This window comes from Vollenhovia emeryi, unplaced genomic scaffold (genome assembly GCF_000949405.1).
Source record: "Vollenhovia emeryi isolate VEMERY1.0 unplaced genomic scaffold, V.emery_V1.0 DF939235.1, whole genome shotgun sequence".
In the NCBI taxonomy this organism is placed as follows: domain Eukaryota; kingdom Metazoa; phylum Arthropoda; class Insecta; order Hymenoptera; family Formicidae; genus Vollenhovia; species Vollenhovia emeryi.
In genome coordinates, this window is record NW_011967131.1 from 427299 (window position 1) to 451161 (window position 23863).

A 23863-nucleotide genomic window follows, 5' to 3' on the forward strand; every position below is an offset into this window, starting at 1 on the left:
TGTCGAACTTTATCACAACTGAGGCGCGTAAAGCGTTCAATAAAGCATTAGCATACTGCAGTCCACTGTAATCTTGTAATTTTCGTTTCAAGAAATAATTACGGATGGAAACCTGTGTTATTGGCGGGGCCGATTGAAAAGAATCGAGAGGCAATTTACGAAATCGCTCGGCAATCTCGCGGGATACTCGACAAACGCGCGGCCGGGAAACTGATGTAAATTCAACCACCGCTCCGTAAATATGTTTACAAATACAAGACCCACGGAATTGTCGATTGGGTATCGGGTATACCGCATTCCAAGGTAGGCATTATTTCAGAGAAACACTTATGCTGTGTGTTAAACTCGTCGTAACGAAGAAAGGCTGCTCGCGCTAAGAACACGCATCGTTTTCACTGATAAACCGTACAGTTACCGAGGATTAGTCGATTTAACCACTTAACGCCGAACACTTCGCAACAATTTATCACAAGTACACGGCTGCTCTCTCATCGGAGTCGCGAGAAGAGAAAAGGGAGGAAGAACAAAAAAAAAGAACCTCACGGCGCTCGTAACTCACTCGCGAGCCGCGCCTCTACTGTCCATTAGTCCGAAATGGCTAAACAAACGGCAGTGACGTCGCCAAAAATGGAGCTAACTAAAGCCGATCGGAATTAAAGCACTCCGGGAGCCCAACCTAATTAGCCCGTGGCGATCGTTACGACGTGGCGACGTTGCACAAAAGCTATCGAAGACTCGCGTGAATGCGCACGTCCTCGGCCGCGGCACGCGAGCCCGCCGGCTTATCGGCGGCAGGAGTTGCGCGAGACGTGAACCCCAACGCCGGGAACCCCGCGAGCGACCAACGATCCGTATATGAGGATCGCGCCGTTATCAATTTGTCGACCGACCGCGCGGCACTCGAAATCGTCGCGCATTCGCGACCCGCTTCTACCGTGCTCTTATTTTGATTATTATTTATGTTCGAGCGACCTAGGTTCTGTAACCTTTAGCTGTACAGCGACTCTGTCCTGCTCTGTCGGAGTATACGAACTTCTCGCGGTCTCCATTTGATACGTGAGGGGGAGAGAGAGAGAGAGGAGAGAGAGGGGGGGGGCGCTTCTCTCTCTCTAGCCTTGTAATAGCTCCGACTCTCCTTTCACAATGTGTTAAATTGTAAAAGCAATGCGCGAACTTGCGAGGATTTGAAATTGAATAAATTGCAATTTGCGGAATTTCCGCCAGGATTTCGAAAGTACGTTTTACACGAGAAAGAAACTCGCGGATCTACAAGAGTGGTTTTGGTATTTTTATCGCGCTAGTTTCCGATCAGCTGAAATGTCGACGCGTATACCTTTAAATGTGCGTGTCACGCGAGCTCTAATTAAAAGATAACTCTTTCACACTTCAACTCCTTCGTTACACTATCTCACCGACACGGCCGTACAATTCCTGGGGGGAAGGGGGGGGGGGGCAAACAGCGAAAAAACCCCAAGTTTTTTTACGCGGCTCGATTGCACAAATGACAACATATCGGGTGTAAATCGCGCCGGCCATGACAAACCACGGTAATATTACGCGCGCTTATGCAACCGACCGCGAATCTTGATAATAGCCTGTACAGGCCGATACGAATATAATTGCTCAATTATAATCTCAAACAAAACCCCGTCACATTATTTGCATTGCGGCATGACTTTGTTATAGGCGCGCAGCTCTGTCATTCATCGCGACATCGAGCCCACGAGGCGCAAACGAGGGCGAACATTTAGAAATTAACAGCGGCCGTGTGAAACACGTGTTGGATTCCCCGCGTTTCGCGCCATTAAATATTCGCGTCGTGAGCGCTCGATTTTCTTCGCGGACGCGGCAAGGCGTCAAAGACGTAATCGCGCGGGGGCGGACGGGGGTGCGCGAGAGCGTTTTGAGAAGAGAATTTCGCGAGGACGAGTACGACGGCGCATCGCTCCTTCTGTCATCGCCGTCCATTAATGCCATCCCAGGATGGGAAAGAATGCCATGGAAGATTGATTCGTGCGGCAAGAGAGCGCGGCGTGGCGCGGCGCGGAACGGAGCCTCGCGTCTTCTGCAAATGTCTTGGCTATTCTAAATACCAGAAAAAGGTCACGTTCGCGGTAAGCATCGGGTTCTGGCGCTCTCGGCGCAGCCGTAATACTGCAACATTGTCGGTCAGATAAAACTAGGCCCCGTACTTTCACGCGATGAGCGCTCGAGTGCGCGCGAGCCGGTCTTTTTCCCGCCTCGCGGAGATTTCGCTCTCAAACGAAACAAAGAAAGCGAACGTTATAGCAACCAGGAAGTGGGATCTCCCCTTCGCCTTCGCCGCGCGGCACCTCTCGCTTCGCTTTCGATATTAAGAGGGAAGGAGACTCTTAATAATTTCAAACGACACACGGGGGAAATGCATGTGAACGTTAATCCCGCCACGGCGATCTTTCATTATGCAATTATTGCGTCACCGAATCGACGCGACTTTTGACTCGTTACGGTATCGCGAAGATCAAAATCTATAATTGTTTGATAATTGAAATTATCGCGTAACTCGAAAATTTCATACGCTCGGTTTTAGAAAGTTCAATTACATTTCATATATTGCTATATGGGATAAACGATTTAAGCTAAACGGTACACGATTTTTTTCCTACTGCATTTCTCGCAAGAAACAATAAGGACGCAGGTTTAAATCAGGTGACCTAAGGTTATATCCAGCGAGGTAAACCGCTGAGGGCATTATGGTGTACATATACATGTAGTATTTGCGGCATTACTTGGTATTACTAGGTATTTTTGGACATTAGTTTTGGCACTAGGCCTTGCTGGGGCATTATAAAGATAAAACAAGATAAAGTAGTGCCCGCTGTGCATTAGTGGGCATTGGTGTACAAGATTTTGGTCAGCGGTTTCCCTCTCGCAAAATCTCGAGGGTAAACCACTGAGGGCATTGTGGTGTACAGATTTGCGGCATTACTGGGCATTAGTTTGGGCACTGGGCCTTGCTGGGGCATTATAAAGATAAAATACGATAAAATAAGATAATAAGATAAAGTAGTGCCCACTGGGCATTAGCTAATGCCACTATAGTGGGCACTGGTGTACAAGATTTTGGTCAGCGGTTTCCCTCTCGCAAAATCTCGAGGGTAAACCACTGAGGGCATTGTGGTGTACAGATTTGCGGCATTACTGGGCATTAGTTTGGGCACTGGGCCTTGCTGGGGCATTATAAAGATAAAATACGATAAAATAAGATAATAAGATAAAGTAATGCCCGCTGGGCATTAGTGGGCACTGGTGTACAAGATTTTGGTCAGCGGTTTCCCCCTCGGTTAAAACGAAAGATACTTAAGAATCTCTTTCTTTTATGACTAAGGGGAGCAAACGCGTTTCTGTTGACGCTGTCATTGTTTCATACGACCCGCTTTTAAAAAACCATTATGGATTTGATTCGAGTTTTTCAATGGGAGGCCAGTATCACGAATCTGGAGCTACGGCAAGAGAATAGCGCCACGTCCCAGAATGTGCCACAATGGTACATTGTGACTGCTCTATAATCCTCCTTCATTCGCATTCCGCACTTTTTTCAAACGCAATTCTTCCCAGCTGCTTGGAAAATGTCGGTGGAAAGAAGTGTAATAGTTCGACATCTTACGCAACGTATTTACGATAACGAGAAGATCCACGGATAGAGAGTGAATACCGATTGGAAAATATGAGATTACGTAGCAAGTTAAAAATTTCACGAGACCAAACCATAGTCAGAGGTTTCGCAAACTGGTTTAACGCTCTTTAATTCCACGTATTGCAGGCCTCTTTTTATACCACAAATTTAATTAAAATTAATACTTAAATAGAGTGATAAAAATCGGTGTAATGATGGTGGTAAGTGATTTAATAATCGTATATGTAGGTAATTAATTTTAATCGCACAACAGCCCGAAGGTCAAGTCTGCTGTTCACATTTTATTGGTGCAAAAAGAGGCATGGTTACAGTTGACTCGTACAGAGTTTTAGTGGCTCGATGTACGCTCACCGATCGCGGACGGTATTTCAAAAGCTTTTTGTTTGTAATTCGAGCGACAAACGCGCCTGTAATCTTTTAATTTACATACAGTTCAATTGACCCGTTTTTCATAACGTTCCCCCGCAAAAGTCTCTCGTATTCGAGTATTAATTCTCCCGATTTTACTTTTCGTTTGTTCTTACGCTACGTGCCGACGTTTGATTGCCATCAGAAACGATCCAATGCGAGTGAATGTTTCTGTGGAGCCAATCGCGGGTCGTGCCCGCGTGAAATATCTCCGGCTCCATCGGCGAGAAAGATACGGGACATAAAACTAACGCTCGCGCACGAGATCCGAGTGCGCGCGCTCGCCATTTCCATATAATCCGATGTAATAAAATCGATCCCGACTGGTTTTATAAAATCGTTCCGTAAAACCGCGGCTGTAAAATTGCAGACGTCGAAAAAGCGAGAAACAACAATTATTTATGATTAGACGGAATTAAGAAACGTCAGCAAACTTACTTAATACTTTCACTGCCGTTTAACGTTTGCACAACCTCCGGTTTTTTTTTTTGACACCGGTGATACGTTGCGGGCGCGAAAGCGTTAAATAATATCGCGGTGCCTTTTTTCTTACGTCGCCAAAATATGCGGGATCGTGTATCGTTCGTGCGGGAATGTTCGCGTAGAGCAGGATTTTATAATTAATCGCCGCTGTTCCGTTTAAGTATGCGGACATTCTAAAAATTCGCCACGTCACATATACATACGTACGTATATGCACCACGCAGATATTTATAACTTTAGGTAAACAACACGGCGTATTCATATATGTCGATGAGAATTCAATATATCAGTATGTGAAATGAAATTCCGCCTCGTACATTAAGTTAATTTGTCTAATTTATTAACAAGAAGAAAGACTTATTGTCGCCAGTGAATAATTAACCAATGTAGGAAAGTAGTAATCGACACAGCTGGCAAATTCCAATTAAAGCAATTTATTGCGAAAAATATTAGGCAGGGTATAACATTTTTCTCGCAATAAATTTCTTTAATTAGAATTTTGCCGGTTGTGTCGGTTATTAATTTCCTACCTTGACCAATTTATTAAATTTGCAAATTAAAATCTCGCGCGTTAAATCTGTGCTGCTTCGCAGCAAGGAATATAAAGCTCGTATAAACCTGGCATCGAACAGTCCAAACAAATCGGGGGTCCCCTCGTTAATGTTACATTTATCACAACGGTCGCGTAATCATTTTCGCGAGATTTGACATTTACGTTTGTATCCTCGCGAGAGGTTAATAGCTTCTCGGGGACTCGTTGACTCGTAAGAGTAGTTAATGAGTGGCGTGCACGCAGAGTCAACTCGATGAGTGGGCAGGTTCGTCTCACCCGAGAGTGCGAAGTGTAGAACAATGTCGTCCGCGCGTCGTCGTGTCGAAACGGTGTTTTCTCACGTCGCCGCGATGGGTTTTAAAGGCGTCGCGAATTTGTCGTCAAGCTTGTAGATTAGTTCCCCCCCCCCCCCCCCGGGTACCGGGAGAGCGCACGCGAAAGAAAAACGGGGTATCCGCGATAGAGCCGTCGCGGACCAGCGCGCATCCACGGACGACGTTTTACGCAACGCGACGTGCCACGCCGGCGTTTAATTATCGCACTCGCGATTAATCATCGGCGCTATTATCGAGATCTGGCTACGCCGAGATCTCTCAATAATGCGACGAAGACAATGTTGGCGCGGCAGTTGCAGCGTCGATACGCTACGTCAGTACGGATAAACTCGTTACATAATCCCCCGCCGAGGATCGCAACTTTTCGCGACGGGCTCGCTCTCGCCGCATAATGGACGTAATCGCGTATCTATAATAGGCAACGCGCCGGCTCGCTCGCGGACGCGAGCGCGCGCGGCTCCGCCTACAAATCCGCTCGAAAACGATACCGGGAAAGCGCGCGGAGAGAGGCTTTATCGCTCGTCCGCGTCCCCCGTGGTCCATTTCTTCGCGCCTACGTATCTCTCCGTCGCCATTTATTTATTATCACGTTCGCCGCGCCGCGAGAGCGCCGAGATTACGCGGGCGCTGCGCGCGACACTCGGTACAGCGCCGAGGAAACGAGGGTTCGAGCGGATAAATAATAGCCTGGCCCGATACTCCTTCATGCATAAGGTACAGCGTGATATCGCGAGCGAGAGTGCTGGAACTTGATACAAGGAGTCCGACCCACATCAAAAGACGGTATCGGTATGCACAGATCGCGTATTAGGTATTCCTTTGTGTACACTCCTCGTATTTTATTTCGATCCGCGACGTCGAAACGTATTTCCACGCCATTCGATATAAATTGCGCTCATTCCGCTCACTTTTGCTGGCTCGTTTTACCAATACTTGCAGATAAATTGTTGTGGGGGGAAAAAAACAAACGTGCTTCTGAATATGACAATTAATCTGGCGACAACTTCGGTTCAGAAAATTGCAAATGCTTTTCTCTCAGGGTCTACCGCATACACGCTGCTGCATCTTGTATCTCTCCGTGGAGCGAGCCTGTTTCGGAGGGCAACGACGAAGAGGGCAACGCCAGCGTTCTTTTCAGCGGGGAAGAGATTTTTCTTTATCACTTCAGATTAGAGCCGATATTCTTTGTTCCTCGAGTTCCCGCTCGATCGCGCTTAAGCAACGAGCGAGAGTGAAAATGGATCTCGGCGATTCGACGTTCTCCGAGCGTCCGAGCCGTTGAGAACGCGCGAATCGTTGCACTCTCACCGCCTCGCGATACGAATTCAATCGCTACGTACGTAACGAGCGAATAAATGGACAATGGATATCCGTGCGAAGAATTGAGTCCAAAGGCAGAGGAAGGAGCCCGTGTAGAATTCTTGATATTTTTCGATATATATAAGGCGACGTATACGCGGCGCTAAATACAAGGTGAAAATGTGGAGCACGAGGTCTCTCCCTCTCGGGCGGAACGCTGTCATTTCAGACAGGCGATTCTTTCCACATGTTTTACAGCACGTTTGTTGTCACGTTCGCCAGATTTAGTAGAAACAAGATACTACAAAGCCTGATCTACAATGCGCTCTTTGCGTCTAGAAAGATTCTGTTTTGTATAAGCAAAGCGAAACGCTTCAAAAATTTGTCAACTTGCACAAATTCTTTAAATGTACTTATTGGCTACAAAATAGAAGGTTTCTAGACGCAAAGAGCACATTGTAGATCGGGCTTAAGAGACCTGTTAAGATTGGCAAGACGCGGGTCATTAATTGGAGATTTACACGCTAACACTCAATTAGTGTAATTATGAGTGACGCGATTTTCAATTGCGATTTTCAACTAGTACGTCAGTATTACTAAATAAGTCTGCAGCATTTTGGGAAATAATTTTCAGCTAAAATTGTCCCCGTAGCAAATGCACACGATAAAACATTGTGCGTGTACCGAGGGGGAAACCAAATCTTGATCACCAAAATCTTGTACACCAATGCCCACTAATGCCCACTAATGCCCAGTGGGCATTACTTAATCTTATTATCTTATTTTATCTTTATAATGCCCCAGTAAGACCTAATGCCCAAACTAATGCCCAAAAAAGGCCTAGTAATGCCCACACTGAAAAAAATTTCTGGTTGAATATGGACGAATCAGATAATTCCTTTAGGATTTACCAGAATTCCTGTAATCCTACAGAAATTCTGGTAAATCCTAAAGGAATTCTGGTAAATCCTAAAGGAATTATCTGATTCGTCCATATTCAACCAGAAATTTTTTTCAGTGCAGTAATGCCGCAAATCTGCACACCACAATGCCCTCAGCGGTTTCCCCCTCAGCGCGTACGTAACAGCATTAGTTTAACAGAGTCTAACTGGAAACAGTCTTGTCAGCTTAACACGTTCATGCTCTTGTTTTAACGAAACAAGTGTTTGCTCCATTAATATTGTTATTGAATTAACAGGATTATTTTCCATTGCATCTAATGCAACATTATTTTTTCCGGATACATTCAAAGATTTCTATCTGTACTTTTAGCGGTGTTTGTTAATTTTTAAGCTCTTGCTTTTAAAATCGCACGCAAGGATTAACAGATAAAACCCGAGCGAAGATAACGAACTGATAAATCCATCGTGTATTGGTCAGTGCATTCCTGCGTACATAGATTAGATCACCAAATAGGTTTAAGCGTAAGCGAGAGTGACCGGTTTTCGACCTTTGATCTACGAAACGGATGACCGAGACAGGTATCAAGTGGCCGACAACGTCGTTGAGGAAGTTCAGCCCGAGTCGACGTCACGCCGATAAACGGGACACTGACAAATGGAGCTCCGCGGCACATGTATAATAAAAGGATCGGCCGCGCCGATCAGTGTGTCACAAAAATAGCATTGATAAGAATGACATTATTGTTTTACGCCGTTATTGACGTCAAACTCTAACGTGACTACGGTAAACGGGCGAATCACATATGCATACGGCACTTGACGTAAAAATGTATGATATAGGAATTATACTCTCTAAAAGACAATCAGTTGATTATCATTGAAAACAGTGAATATTCACTGATTCACAGCTATGATTAGAGCACTGAATAATTCAGTGTTTGCAGTGATAATGCCCTGGATTGACTTTAAGGCCGGTGCAGTTTATATTGTAGTTGGATCTTATCGAGGGGTTAACCGTTGACCAAAATCACGTACACCATTGCCTACTAATGCCCACTGGGCATTACTAGGCAGTGGGCCTTACTCTATCTTGTTATCTTATTTTATCTCATTTATCTTGTTTCATCTTATTTCATCGTATTTCATTTTTGTAATGCCCAAAGTAATGCCCAAAAAATGCCTAGTATTCATACTTAAAATATAATGTTTCTAGACGCAAAGAGCTCATTGTAGATCAGACTTAAAGGCTTTCTCTCGTCTAAGCGGACAATTCGACTGATCTCTTTTGCAAGGTCGTATCACGATTTTACACAATTTCCGGTTTTTCTGTTTAAACGCTCATTCTGGCCCTAAATGAGCGTTTAAGCGGAAAACCCGAAAATTGTGTGTAAAATCGAGATACGACCTTGCGAAAGAGATCAGTCGAATTGCGTTCATCTCGCATTTCGATTGTCGCGCGATCATAGGTCGGCGTCACGTCGCCATCCGCGGCTCGTACGGCCTCGCGGATCCACCGATGTGGGACATCTCGATAAGAATACGCGGAGGGCCTTGACAGAGACGCGACCGACTCCTCCCACGAGTGGCCAAGAGAGAACACGATCCGTACAACGCGTCACGCTCTCGGCCGCCCGTCCGCGCGCCGCTGCGCGCTCGGCCCGATCGGAACGAATTTCCCAGACGCTCGAGCGGTCTCGCGCGGATTTCAACAGCGAGGGGAACGCGCCGCAATCGCGCGCGTTCCGTGACGCAACTCGCGACGCTTACGAAATAACCGTAAAATAGATGCAGAAAGGGACAGTAACACTTTAACGACGCGCCGCGCGAGCAGGTGAGAGCGCGAAACGCCGCTCGTGGAATGTCTGTGCATCTCGGCGGAATTAAAGAGCCCCCGGGGACACTTCTCTGGTCGAAACGCGACTTTGAAACGTCGGCGAAAAGGGAATCTGTTCCCGGATAAAATTTTGCAGGGCTAATCATGCGAACGCTTAAACCGAGCGCGGAAAAAAGATTTCGTAAAATCGCTTTCCATTTTATTTCAACAATTTCAGGCGAAGATATATTTTAAGGCTGGGAGCTTTAAGAGCGACGCGGATACCGAAAGAAGAAGCAATATCTGCTGCTCACGCTTTATGGATTCAAAAGCTGTGAGAAAAATAGATAAGGTCGCGTAGCGTCGCGACGGAAGAAAAATAACGCGGGCGGAGCGGGAAGAGGAAGAGGAAAAAACCGCGAGGAGAAAACGCACAGCGTGCGAGGCGACGCTCACGCATTCTCGATTTGCCAATCGTAACAAGATCAGTTGTAGCTCACCGCTCATGCGAGCGTTTCCACGTGCATGCCGCGTCCTGGTACGTGCCGGCAAACCTTGAAAACCAGCCGCGTTCCTTTTGCAGGGCTAAACCGGAGCGTTCTCGGCATTAAAGCGCGCTGACGTTGAAAACGAAGCGGGAATGATCGCCGTCGACGGCGACGGCGGCGACGCGTCGTGTATCACCGTATTCGTTTTATCGATCAGCTCGCAACGCTCCACTTCTCTCCGCGAATCTTACGGCAAAGCTACGAACCGCCGCGCCGTGCGAAAAGGCTACGACCTATACGTTCGACACCTCCGAGTTCCGCGTCATAAATATTCTGCCGACTTTCCACTCGTTTTCAATTGATAAGTTTATACGAGGGCATAAACCGCTGAGGGCATTCCGATGTACAGATTTGCGGCATTACTGGGCATTACTAGGCATTTTTGGGCATTACTTTGGGCATTATAAAAATAAAATAAGATAAAACAAGATAAATAAGATAAAATAAGATAAGAAGATAGAGTAAGGCCCACTGGGCATTACTAGGCACTTTTGGGCATTATAAAGATAAAATAAGATAATAAGATAAAGTAATGCCCATTGGGCATTAGCGGGCATTGGTGTACAAGATTTTGGTCAGCGATTTGCCTCTCAATTTTATCTAAATGCGGACACATCTGGGAATCGTTTCGTCTCTTTAACTTGACGTCGCGGATAAGATCGGCGCCTTATTCCGAGGCGTGTAAGCCGATTGGTGAATTTCAAGTAGCTGCAGGTCTTAATTTCATGTATTATGCTTGACGCAATATCGCTTTATAATATATAATTTCGTGGAATTCATTGCATTACTTATATATTGTGTGTTACACCGCTTAACGTACGCCAACATTTCGCTACGGCGAACCACGTAATAATACGTTACGAGTAATGGCACGGCTGTGTTTATATTGATAAATTCAATATTATACATATTCGGACGTGTATAATCGAGTATCCTACGTTGAAGTCAACAGTAGAAAAGTTAAGCCCAGCGGCACACGATATTCTGTCTACCGGATTGCTCGTGGGAGCCAATCATTTTTTTAGCCTTAAGTCACCTGATCTGAAATTCTGCGACCTGATTGACTTTTTTTGCAAGAAATCCAGACAAAATAGTAACCGTGTGCCGTTGGCTTTGACAGGAATATCTGTGCGCCACGCAGCAATAACGCTTTTCAAGTTTCACGACGAAGTTAACGACTCACGCCGCGATATCTTGCCATATTTTTGCGTACTTAAAATTGCTCGGGACAATAATAACTTTGGTATTCGCCCGCGAATTCTTATAGCGCGAGAACTTGGTGCGCGTTTAAGTTTGCGCCAAGGCGAAGTCGATTTCAGCTTCGCGAAGGAGACCACAATCTTACTTCTGCCCCCCCCCCCCCCCGTGTAATTCTGGAGCTGGCTTCCACCGGCCGTACGACCGCTGCACGCTCCAATTCTGCGTTACGGAAAGGAAATAAAGAAAGAAAAAAAAAAGAAAATGCATAAATGCGAGGAGGAGACATGTTTTGCACGCGTGAGACACATGATCGTCGTTGATGGCGAAATCGTGACGGTGAAGAAAAATAAGCACCCGGCATCAAGGCCGGGGTAGAGAGTCGATCGGGAAAGAAGATATGAGAGAATGCGCGAAGTGACAGGAGCGGAGCAGAGAGAGAGAGAGAGAGAGAGAGAGAGAGAGAGAGAGAGAGAGAGAGAGAGAGAGAGAGAGAGAGAGAGGAGGGAAAAGGAAAAAGAGAAGAAAAGATATTTGCGGTAACGCAATTCTGCCTGACCACTTTCGGGGCCGTTTTTCGCCACGCCCGACATTCGCCGGCCTCTAATTGGCCGCGCGACCAAGTCAGACCGCCCGAGGTAATGTCTTTCGGTCCGGCTGCCGTATTTAGACGAATATTAATTATGCACTTTTACCTTAGACGGCCGTCACCTGTTTCAAACTGCTTTGTCTTCGCGTACACGCACGACTTACGTCTCACTTCGGCGCGGACGCTCCAAATATACAGGGTGTCCCGGACCATAGAGCACTGCCGATTCAGGGGAAAGGGGGGGAGGGCTAGCGTTTAATCGCCGATTACTTTGAACGACAGAGTAAATTTTTGTCGCGCTACGTCGGCGTCTATCGGCGCAAATAACGTCAGTTTTCGCGAATTAAATTCCTTTCCAGGCGACGAGGCACAGTTGTCTTGATGTCTTTTCCGTTTCGCTATGGAATATCATCTACAAAGTACGAGAAATTAAGATATTTTTCAACGAGCGACCTTCGTCAACCTGATTTACCAGTTTTGAACACCTTTCGTCTAGTGGCTATTATTTAACCTCGACATTTTGGAATCATTCCAAGAATCTATCGTAACAAGATTATGCGATGATGCAGAGTCACCCTGTACAGATTGTACGCGGGTATAACAAGGTGAAACGCCGAAAGACAATAGTTAGAAAAGTCCTAGCTTTCTACCGCTCCTGCAGATTGATTTCCGCCACGGCCCAAGTGAAAATGTCTGCCGGAACTGATCGAGAAAGCCATGTATTTGCTCTCGATTGGCATGACTACAATTGCCACGGCTAATTTTCTCCCAGGCTTTATTTAACGTGAACGATCCGCGAAAGATACTAATAGTATCTCGCTGGCATACATCGCAATTACGCGATCGAATAGAATTATATTAAAAGGTGAGTCGAGTTACGGTTAGAAAAAAAAAAGAATTGCCTTTCAGTAAGACTAACTGCTTCTCGGCGGTGGAAAAAGAGGGGGATCTCTTAACTTCGCGGAGTAAACCGAGTAAAATAAATGGACGGGAGATTCGAAGTCGACCGCTTGCGCTGGGAAAGATTCAAATTAAACTTATCGGAAAAGACTTGGAAAAGATAAAATTCCTTTGAGGGATAGAATATTGAATATCACGATATTCTGTATCGCGCTGACTCTAAGGATCGCGTGTTACAGGATTAATTGGTGGCATGAATGTTAATTATGGTGAGACGCAATTTGCGTGCATGAATGCTCCTATGTCTCGTAGAGTTGGATCACACGCGACGTGCAGATAAGGAACTTTAGCTGTAAATGCCAGGTAAAATAAGGATTACGTGGAAGCGTGTAATATTTACATCAAGACCACGCTATCGTAACGGCTAAGCGAGCTCAATCGTGAAATTAGACGGTTCGCTAAACGTCGTTCGTTATAAAGTCCCGATAAAAATGCCGCGCGCGAATAAATTCATCGGCAAAAATTGTGCTCGATGTCAACAGCAATATCCGTCATAATTATTTTACAACTGCGCCAGGAGGCACTTAATACCGCGTTAATATTGCGCGATCAAACGATCCTGAAAATGATTCGAACGTAAAGACTACGATCCCTCGCGACGAGGCGTACGTTTACGTATCGCATTATATTGCGTTCAAATATCTCTATCACATAATGGATATTTCCACAGACGGAAACTTAATTGGGTCAATTTATTTAATTAACGGCCAATTAAAACGCTGTAAAAGTTGCGGCTAGTTAAAGCCACGAAATAATAACGCGACGTCGCGCTGTAATTACTTTATTAATTTGCATATGTTATATTAGCTCAAGGTTTCGGCACGTATTGTGAAAGTACGATATTTCGTGCGAACCGGTTACGCCTTATTTTATTCGAGTAGCGCATGGAGGCAATCAGCTCTGTTGGCGCGCCAAGAAGAGGGGAATAAAGTTTTGAGTGATAAAAAATAACAAGGGACGGGGCGGGCAGAGCGACGTACGTAAAACGGACATAAAACGAGGAGGCGCGGTTGATCGAACAGCGGGTTCTCGCGAAGGAGCGAGAAAGAGTCCACGGGGGTCGGGGAGAGACGAAGGGAGGAGCGCGTGGCGATAGCGCGCACTCCTTGCGCGAACAACGAAAGAAAATAAATACCGCGAGAGACGAAACCTAATGCATAATGACACTTGTAGCCGCACTTGACCTAATGGACAGCGCGAGCGCGTGACATTCGGCCATGAAAAATAAAAGGGAGCTCGTCGGCGTGACGCACTCGGCGCGTAGCATCGCGGGAACGGGAGAGGAGCCGATCGTAAACAAGAGGCGCGCAAGGTGTACGCCTCGTTCCATTAATAACATTCGATCGCGGACGAGATAAAGAAAATGCCGCGATGCTGCGTATTCGCGGCGAGCGATGCGTCAAAACGGACGTCGATAGGTGCCGTGATGAATATGCGCGCGCTGCCCCCGGGACAATCGCCGGAGATCGATCTTCGATCGACTCGCGGAATCGACGCAGTCCCCGGCCGTAACAAAAGTTTGATTGGCATTTTCACAATTTCCGAGGGCACGATCTTAAATGGGAGCTTGGTAATTAAGCCGCGGGTTAAAAATCCGCGCGAACAGGCCGCGGAGGTAATAAATCAACGTTACCGGTTACGTTGCCCGACAAGTCCTTCGTCCGGCGGGGCAAAAAGAGGCCGCGTCGGAAAAATGCGTCGGTCAACGTAAGTTGAGCGCGCGGCGCGCTCGCGCCAAACCCGGACTTCATACGCGAGAATGAGAAGACGCGAACCAGTTTGTACGGAGTCGCGCGAAATCAAGGGAAAAGAAATGCAGGAGCGTCAACGCTCGGAGCGCGAGAATGGCGAAAGAAGAACGCAAAATTAGGCAACGCGCTCGATTCGCAAGTGCGCTCGATACGCGAATTATTGCGCAATGCTTTCCACTATTTAAAATCGAAAAGAACATTAAAATGATATCCATGATCTTACAATGCTACTCTCTTATCGTACGTAATACATTATTAACATCGGTGATTTTTATTGACCGTATCTGGCAATTTTTGTAATACAGAAAATTTATTGCGAAAAATATTACCTCAGCCAGGGTTTGAACCTGGACCTCCCTTCTCTCTGGGTGGGCGTCTCAACCAATTCGGCCACCGAGGCATATGATAATATTAGTCGCAATAATAGTATAAAGATGTTGTTTACGCGTCTATTTCGACTTTTCAGAACTGCGCGCCGATAAAGGGTTGTCGACCGTACATCGACCGTAATACATTATTGTAACGTACAGCGACGGACAGAATGGCCGCGGCACTTATTTTTTTATGAGTTTAGGAACAGGGGTAATCGAGGGGGAAACCGCTGACTAAAATCTTGTACACCAATGCCCACTAATGAATGCCTAGTGGGCATTACTTTGTCTTATTATCTTATTTTATCTTTATAATGCCCCAGCAAGACCTAATGCCCAAAAAATGCCTAGTAATGCCCAGAAATGCCGCAAATCTGTACACCACAATGTCCTCAGCAGTTTCCCCTTCGAAGGTAATTATACTTACAATTAGTATATATTTTACTAGTAAAATGTATGGGAAAATTTTGAAAAACTCATAAAGATAATTAAAAAAAATTGTCTCCGTGTATATTTCTAATCCCAAGCATAAAAACGCGTGCGTAAAACTTGCCGTCGTAATTCGGAAATGACGGGCGAGTGACGGAATAATTTTTCATAACGGCGAAGGGCGCACTTGACTCGTCGCCGCCCACATTGTACAGCGATTACGAACGATAAAGAGGAAGAAGAAAGACAGAGAGCGGCGAGGGAAGACGATCGGGGAAGAAGAAAGAGAACGGTGGGCGGGAGGATATTACGCTTTCACGATGGAACGCATGTAAGTGCACATTTTAATGTCAAGGAAGACGTGCGCACGCGCGCCCGTTTTGCAACAATGCGAACGTGGGCTCACCCGCGGTAAATACACAGTAGCGACTACGTCTTACTCACGTCGCGCGCCGGAACGACCTAGAAAGAATTTAACCCTTTTACAAAACGGCGCGCCGTTCAATATCCGCATATGCCACTGTCGTCCGAGTCGGCGACGCCGCGACGCCGTATCGGTTCATTAATATGTCGGGCGGGTAATTTTTTAATATGATAATTAATGCGGCAGAGTTCGATTCGGTCAGCGTATATCTAAATGCAACTGGTCAATCGCGTTTCCGTGTCTCGAGGATGTTACGTGTTTTGATGGACTCGCCGGTTAATTGGAGAATTGAGGAATTCGATGCTCACCTTGAACGCCGGAGAGTAATCTTGGGAATTTAAAATCCCACGTGCCGATTTGGTTTTACACAGCGGCGCGCGATCTATACTTAGCCGTCTAAATTCGCACAATTTGAACACAACGTTCAACGTCGCGTATGAATGTTCATCAGGCCGGGTGTTTACTGTAACCGCTCGCCGAATTCCGAGACTTGACCTTCGACAAGCCGAACGATGTCGCGTACGGCGCTGCTTGGAATTATCGGAGTAAGAGGTAAACACGAGGAAGAGACGACGGATTGCGAGTCAAGATTGTGACTGGAATGTCTCTACGAATTCCGAGAACTTGTCCAATTAATAATCCACGCAACGCGATGTAATATTTTATACTAAAGGCGATACACATCTCGATATTATCAGTCGAGCTTTACCCAACGTTTCCCGACCCGCGCGTTACTACTCGGTCGCGTCCCTCCAACGTCGACTCGGACTCGATCTCAAAGGGAATTTCACTCATCTTGTAAAAGAGATCGCCTGCTCATTTGACTTACAGCCGCGCGTACTCGCGCGTATTCAAACGTGGGACGAAGGCTGGCGGCAGAGAACATCCGTAAACGCTTAAGGGCCTGAGCAGAAAGATTGCCGTAACTGTTTATGATTCCGCGGTGAGACGTAAGTGAGTCAGTGTCGGAAGTCAACGAATTGTCGTACGTCGCCTCGCGATGCAATGGATGCGACACACGTCCACGACAATTCTTTGTGCGTTGACCTACGACACCGACTTAAGTCTTACGACGGGATCGTAAACGGCTACGACAATGGCCCCCAGTCTGTCTTACAATTAGTCGTAAACGTGAGGCAAGGCGGAGAAAAACTTTGGTCGTTCACAATGGACTTTCGCGACGCGAGTTCTTCTCCCTGCCTCGTTTTACGTCTACGACTGAGACGGCGTTTTACGGATCATTCTCTGCCGTCAGCCGAAGGTATTCGCAAGGATAATAAAAGCGATGACATCCAGCCATGGGGAATCGGCGCCGCGGCGTGGCACGTGTTGCAAATAGAGCCGTTGCACAATCGCAGATCGCGGCTGATATTTTCGAGAAACATAACTTATTACGCCTACGTCAATAACACAGCCGCGCGGCGCGGCAACAAATGACCCGCTTGATCAAACGGACGTCTCGCACCATTGTTTGGCGTAATATAATCGGCCGTTCTGGAACACTCGCCGTGAGCATTGTCGCCTGCCGAGTCGGATTTATTAAGCTTAATATGCAGGAGAAAGGTTATGCGCGCCAGCGCATGGCTGATCTATTAATAATGATGAATAACGGACGTTGGAATTATGAATAAGAGAATCGCGGGGAAGATACGCTGCGGCTACTGAATCTCGGTCGCGCGCGAGACGCGAGCGATGATGTATGTGAAAGACGACGCGCGAAGACGCCCCAGATCTCCTCCGTCCTTTCCCTCCTCCCCTCGACCGAGAGATCCGATCTGGATTTCAATTCGGTTTTAGTGGCCCCTCGAGTTTTCGCAATTCAATTTGGATATGTACTCGCGGGGCGGAAGAGCGGCGCGAACATTGCGTAAAACACATTGTCAGCAGTTTTGCCAAGTTACCGTCTAATTACAAAAGCGCCGATAATTCGAGTGCGAAGTCCGTTTCGAAAGTTCGAAGTTCGTTCGGCGATTGAGCGAGCGGCGCGCGATTCCCCGAGACTATCTCCGTTGTAAAAGCGCGAGTTCCGCGCGCGTGCACGGACGGCGACGGGAAAATTGACGGGCCGATAAAAACGACATGCCGCGGATGTAACGTCGAATTACGCGAATTTACGGCACGAGCGTACGAATAAACACCGCGGCCGTCGTCACGCCACGGGAGATACCGCCGGTCGTAAACTTGTCCGTCTGTGAAAATATCGGCGGACCCCTCTCGCGACCTATGCCCGCAGACTTCTACTACTAGAGTGCTACCTTCGAGCTGAAACGCGGGGCAAGAGTTCCGCCATGTCTTGTTAGGTGAATTAAGTAGTCTGTCAGTGACGATGCACCGATGCACACATACCCAGCGGCCTAGTAGTATATAGAAGTATGTGCCTTTGCCGCGAATGAAACCGCAATACATCTGGGTCTACTTCGTCATTTTGTTTCGTTTTGCATCGATCCGCTCAAGATCTACAGTGCAACGTAAACTGCACGTTTCTTTGCGATGACAGTGAATTTTGGAACACAGAAACTGCCAATGTAGGCAGACGCGCGGCGTCCCGCAGCGCCTTTGCGTATGGCATGATGACTGACTTAAAGAACGACAAATTAAAAGTTACCGATAAAATGTAACTAAATTCAGTTCAAACTTAACAGCCTATAATGTAGCTAAATTAAGTTAAAATTATTCAACTTGTTAACTTAACTTTTATCCGAGGGGAAACCGCTGGGGGCATTGTGGTGTACAGGTTTGCGGCGTTACTGGGCATTACTAGGCATTTTTTGGGCATTAGGCCTTGCTGGGGCATTATAACGATAAAATAACATAATAAGATAAAGTAATGCCCACTGGACATTAGTGGGCATTAGTGTGCAAGATTTGGTTTATCTTGTTTTATCTTATTTTATCTTTATAATGCCCCGGCAAGGCCCAATGCCTAAACTAATGCCCAAAAACTGCCTAGCAATGCCCAGTAATGCCGTAAATCCGTACATCACAACAATGCCCTCAGCGGTTTATCCCTCGATACGTACACTGAAAAAAATTTCTGGTTGAATATGGACGAATCAGATAATTCCTTTAGGATTTACCAGAATTCCTTTAGGATTTACCAGAATTTCTGTAGGATTACAGAAATTCTGGTAAATCCTAAAGGAATTCTGGTAAATCCTAAAGGAATTATCTGATTCGTCCATATTCAACCAGAAATTTTTTTCAGTGTACGTACGCACGCTGCTGGATTTGGACCAAAGACATGGCGGAAGACCGCGTGATCAAGATCGCAAGGATCCTGAGGGTCCCACGGAGAACGGGCCTACTGGTAATAAATAGGGGTGTATCTTCGGGGAGGTAGGCACTTCTTAATTTTCGATGAGAGAAATAACAGGGCTAGGACTAGATCAGGATTCGAACCTGGGACCTTCCGCTTGCCGGGCGAACGTTCTACCAACTGAACTATCCAGGCCCATGCTTGAGACTCTTCTACTATGACAAAACCGATGGTTGTGCGGGGAGACAGGTTGAGATTTCGGCGCGAGACGTTCGGAAGGAAAGCGGTGTCGACCGTCCTCTGAGATTTTTACGACCGCTTTCCGTCTCGCCGGGGTGCGACGTGAATCTCGCTTGCGGGATTCTCAGGTCGATAAAGACGCGAGACACGACGCGAGACGTAACGCGAGAGAACGGCGAGGAGACGAACAAGTGGCGCGTAAAGTTTAATATCGCAATAAACTCCCGGTTACTGTCGTATCGGCATATTTAGGATCGCTTTACGCTAAGCGATACGCGAGATGAAATTCATGAAGTCCCGTAAAGGAGCTACTCAGGTGTCGAGAGAGAACGCCATGGAAAAAGAGCGAATAGCGAATTATGCGGAAACCGGCATTGGTCAGCGTGTGATGCGAGGAAATGACAATGTTGCAAGTCGTTACGATATTGCGTTACGAGCCCCCGCGAACGCGAACGGGTTAAAGGATTACGTCGGACGCAAATTGGCGAAAGAAATTCATCTCCCGCTCGCGATATCGTGAGAAAGTGCGGGCTCGAGGAACAAACTGTCATATTTAGCCATTAAAAGCCATCTACTGTAGTACCCGAAGGCCATTCCAACGTGGAAGCTCAGCGAGCGAACTATATTTATGACTTCATGGGCGGCGCCCGTAATTTAATCGGTTAACGTACACCGGAAACTCGAGGGGGGAAGAAAAAAAAAACTTGGCGCGGCGGAGAATGGCGGAGGTGTGAAAAAATCCGAAAGAAAGGAGGAAGTGCTCGGCGGGAGTGAAAGGCGGGATCGGGTCGTTTAAGTGATTACTATGAAGATTACCGTGTGCCCGGTCGAGTGGCGAGCAGCACGTCACGTTCCAAACAGACGGCGCGCCATTGTGTCGACGGCCCCCGGAGTCGAAATTTTCCTACTACTTTGGCACCTTTGCGGATAATTTACACCTACTTAGCTGATCTGTACACCTACACAGACCAGCAATAACCCACTTTGATGGCACTATATTGTTTTACTCCTCCCTTGAATCTTTAATTCTAAAAATTTACTTTAGCCTACTTTAATGCTAGATTGGCAAGAGTAGAAATTTCTGACACCAGCAGTTTTTAAGTATAGGCGTCAATCTTGTACTTGCAGTTCGACCTCTTTTACTGTCTTAGGTCCTACTGTGTAATAGAATTAAAGTTTCAACGTAGGGCCACGATTTCGGGGGGGGGGGGGAGGAAAAAAAGGACGAGACGGTCGCGACGAGTCCGCGGATGCTGGGCGTCGGTTACGTCGCACCGGCGCGGCGGCGAGCGCGTACCGAAAGGCGGAAATTGGGTGGACCGATCGGGTGAAAGGTGATCTCGGCGATAACGCGCGGATCCCTCCCAACGCTCGCGAGCGCGCCGATATCTGCGACCGGAAATTCGGGTGAGAAGCAGGGTCAGGGAAACGTCAGGAATGCATCATAGCCGCGATCCCGCGAGGAGATTCGCGAAGAAAGGAGGAAGTGGCGGCCGGGTGAGTGAAAGGATGCGGGATCGAAAAATTCAACGGAGAGATTATAACACGATCTCTACGACGCACGGGCACGTCGTATCTCTCATCCCCACCTCTCTCTCTCTTTCTCTCTCTCTCTCTCTCTCTCTCTCTCGTCGTCGCGTATGTAACGCACATCGGATATCTCGCTATCGCTCTTTAATAGGAATCATAATGCAGCGCCGGAATAAAGCCGGTTCCGCGGACGCGTTTGCTCGTCAAACACAGAGTCGCGACAAACACCGACGAGCACGACAATGCGTGGCTGCGGCGCATTTGCGTATATGTTCAACGTTTCAATATTTAGCGGATAAACGCAGGTTGATACGAGACAGAATGCGTTTAAATGAAGATTCAATATTGCGCGTGTTATATATTCATTGAGGGCCAATTTATTTATACGCGGATTAGCGACGTGGTGAAATTATCGCGATGTTACCGCGATTTGCTCCTTGAAAAGCACAATTTCCTAAACAAGCTCATCTCGATGACGCGCTAATGACTCGCTAATGACGCTATCGTAGAAACTGCCCGGCAATTTGGGTAACAAATAATTTGATAAAAGGTGCTTATATACGCGTGTCAATTAAATTCTCCCTTAACGCTACTTTTCTATTAAATTTCCGCCGAAACTCTATTCGCTGAATTTTTCCCAGTTGCGGAAATTTCGTTATGGATATTCAATACACTTTATTATTAATTTCCGACGGTGGACCGGTAAAAGTACTAATTTCATGTACGTAAAATAATGTTTATGCAAATCCTCGAATATCGTTTTCCAGCTTATACATTTTTCCCAGTGGCGGAAATTTCCCTACAAATATTCGATATAAAGGATATAATTTATAACTAATTTACGAATGTGGTTTACGACTTATAGACGTAGAGAAAAGTCATCTATCACGAGATAGGAGTCTAATAAGAGATAGCGGGGTTTCCACTACATTGACAGGCATCGTCTGTTGGTTCCACCGTGAACCTTATCGCTCTTGGAGCGAAATCTGTTCAAAATTCATAAATCGTGTAATCGTTACGAAAAGAGATTTGCGATTGAATTTGAATGTTGAAAACCTGCTACCGCATATTAGAAGCTTATCACATATTATCTCATAATCGGGGACTTTCCTCTATTAATTTCATGTACGTAAGATAACGCTTGTACGCGTCTCGGAATATATCGTTTTCCAGCCTCGCTATCTCTGGCAATGGGCTGTTAAACCGCTCCGATATTAATTACGATCGAAGTGTGCAAACAGTCGATTAAGACAAACAAGTTTTCGCCGCCGCGAGACGAGCGCAGCCGCGCGGAGCCCGGTAGGTGTCGCGTCACCGCGAGCATGTAAACGCACGTCACTCGAGTTTAAACGAGCGTTTGTTCTTGCGCGAGCAAGAAACAACCTGTCGGCTGTACGCAATCAACAACGCGGGGCGCGTTATTTGCACCCGCGTCGCGCATTGTGTCGGGATCTTGGCAAATCTGCTTAAGATTCCATTGACACCTCCCCTCAAACGGCTGACATGGATCGGCGGATTATCTATCTTCGTGCAAACAATGTTAAAACGATTAAGCGGCGGGACGATCGCGCGCGCGCGCGCGCGCATTCCGAAAACCCGTCTGGCGCAACGACTTCCCCGCGCGCGGAATTATTCTACTCGCGGTCGTCCGCAGCCGGCATTCGCGAAACCCGCGACAGAGGAGAGGCGGGAGGGAAAAAGAGAAGGAAAAAGAGGGAAATGCCTTGACCCGAGTCGCGAGCGGGTCTATCTTTAGCCCTACGTCGCCCGACGCGCGATCGTTGATGCTCACCGCTCGGGTATTCGGACGGTATTTCGGGTAGATTCTGGTATTTCGGTCCCCCGGTGTGTCTCGAGCGTGGCACGCGACGGTATCGAATAAATCAATTCCCCTCCGGGGATGCCACCCACCTCCGCGCCTCTCGCGACATTTCGTCCGTCCGCGATCGAGAGGCGAGGTGAGAATTGACCGGCGCGGATCTCGCGCGGGCGCCGGAAAAATCCGTCTCCCTCGACCTTTCCCCCCCCCCCCCCCCATGTCTCGGTCTCGCAGGTGCGCGTCGCGGCGACGGAAGTGCAGCACAATGTGATTTAATCCGTGCTAGTGCTAAAGATTGCATCCCATCGGACGGAGGCTTGTTTGCCGCGGCTCGTCGTTAGTCATTTTATTCAGATGATTAACGGTCAAGTCATACAACTTCCCGTGAATACGCGAAAATACCCTCCGTGTATTGACAATGAGAGAGAGAGAGGGGAGAGAGAGAGAGAGAGAGAGAATCGTTAGAATCGTTATTTATTGCTCTTGGACTTAAATCCCCTAAAGCGCGATGACAATGTAACGGACTGTGACAATTTATCTAAACTGGTATGCAAGAATAGAAATAAATTGGCATAAAGCACTGTGGCGAGAAAAGAAGCAAAATTAAAATAAAAGTGTGCGAGACGTTAACGAAAAACAACAATTACAAATAATACACGACTTAAGAAAGATCATTGGGAGAAACGAGATTAAAAACAGCAAATACATGATGTGACACGATAAACCGAGGGGGGAAACCGCTGTGGGCATTGCGGTGTACAGATTTGCGGCATTACCGGGCACTACTAGGGGCACATCTTTGGGGCATTAGGTCTTGCTGGGGCATTATAAAGATAAAACAAGATATAAAACAAGATAAATGAGATAAAATAAGATAATAAGATCAAGTAGTGCCCACCGGGCATTAGTGGGCATCGGTGCGCAAGTTTTTGATCAGTGGTTTCCCCCTCGCAATAAACTGTATGGAATAAAGAGACAGGGGGGAAGGGGGGGGAGAGAGAGAGCGGCGTGTACAAGTTTAAAATATTTTTCGCACCCGCTTTATCACTCCCGCGCCGGATTTAAATGTCACGGTGGCATAAAGCCCCGATAAAGCCGCCCCATTATGCGCGCGCCGTAAACGGGCATGCATCGCGGAAACGCGATAAACATATATTTCCTTTGTAATGTACGTATCGACGTGCCGTTTTCGCCCGGCGCGCAAATAAATCGGACAATTCGATGGAAGCGACGCCTCCGCGCCGATACGCTTTGCGTAATCCCGATACCCTTCCCCGCTT

General features: G+C 46.9%; 1 protein-coding gene and 1 non-coding gene across 4 annotated transcripts in view; both read right to left on the reverse strand.

Moving 5' to 3' along the window:
* LOC105560258 (protein FAM46C) overlaps nt 1-23863 on the reverse strand; it is a 137146-nt gene that overhangs the window by 38538 nt on the left and 74745 nt on the right. The window lies entirely within an intron of this gene.
* Nucleotides 19117-19189, reverse strand: Trnaa-ggc. The gene has a single exon. It is a non-coding gene; the product is annotated as a tRNA-Ala (tRNA).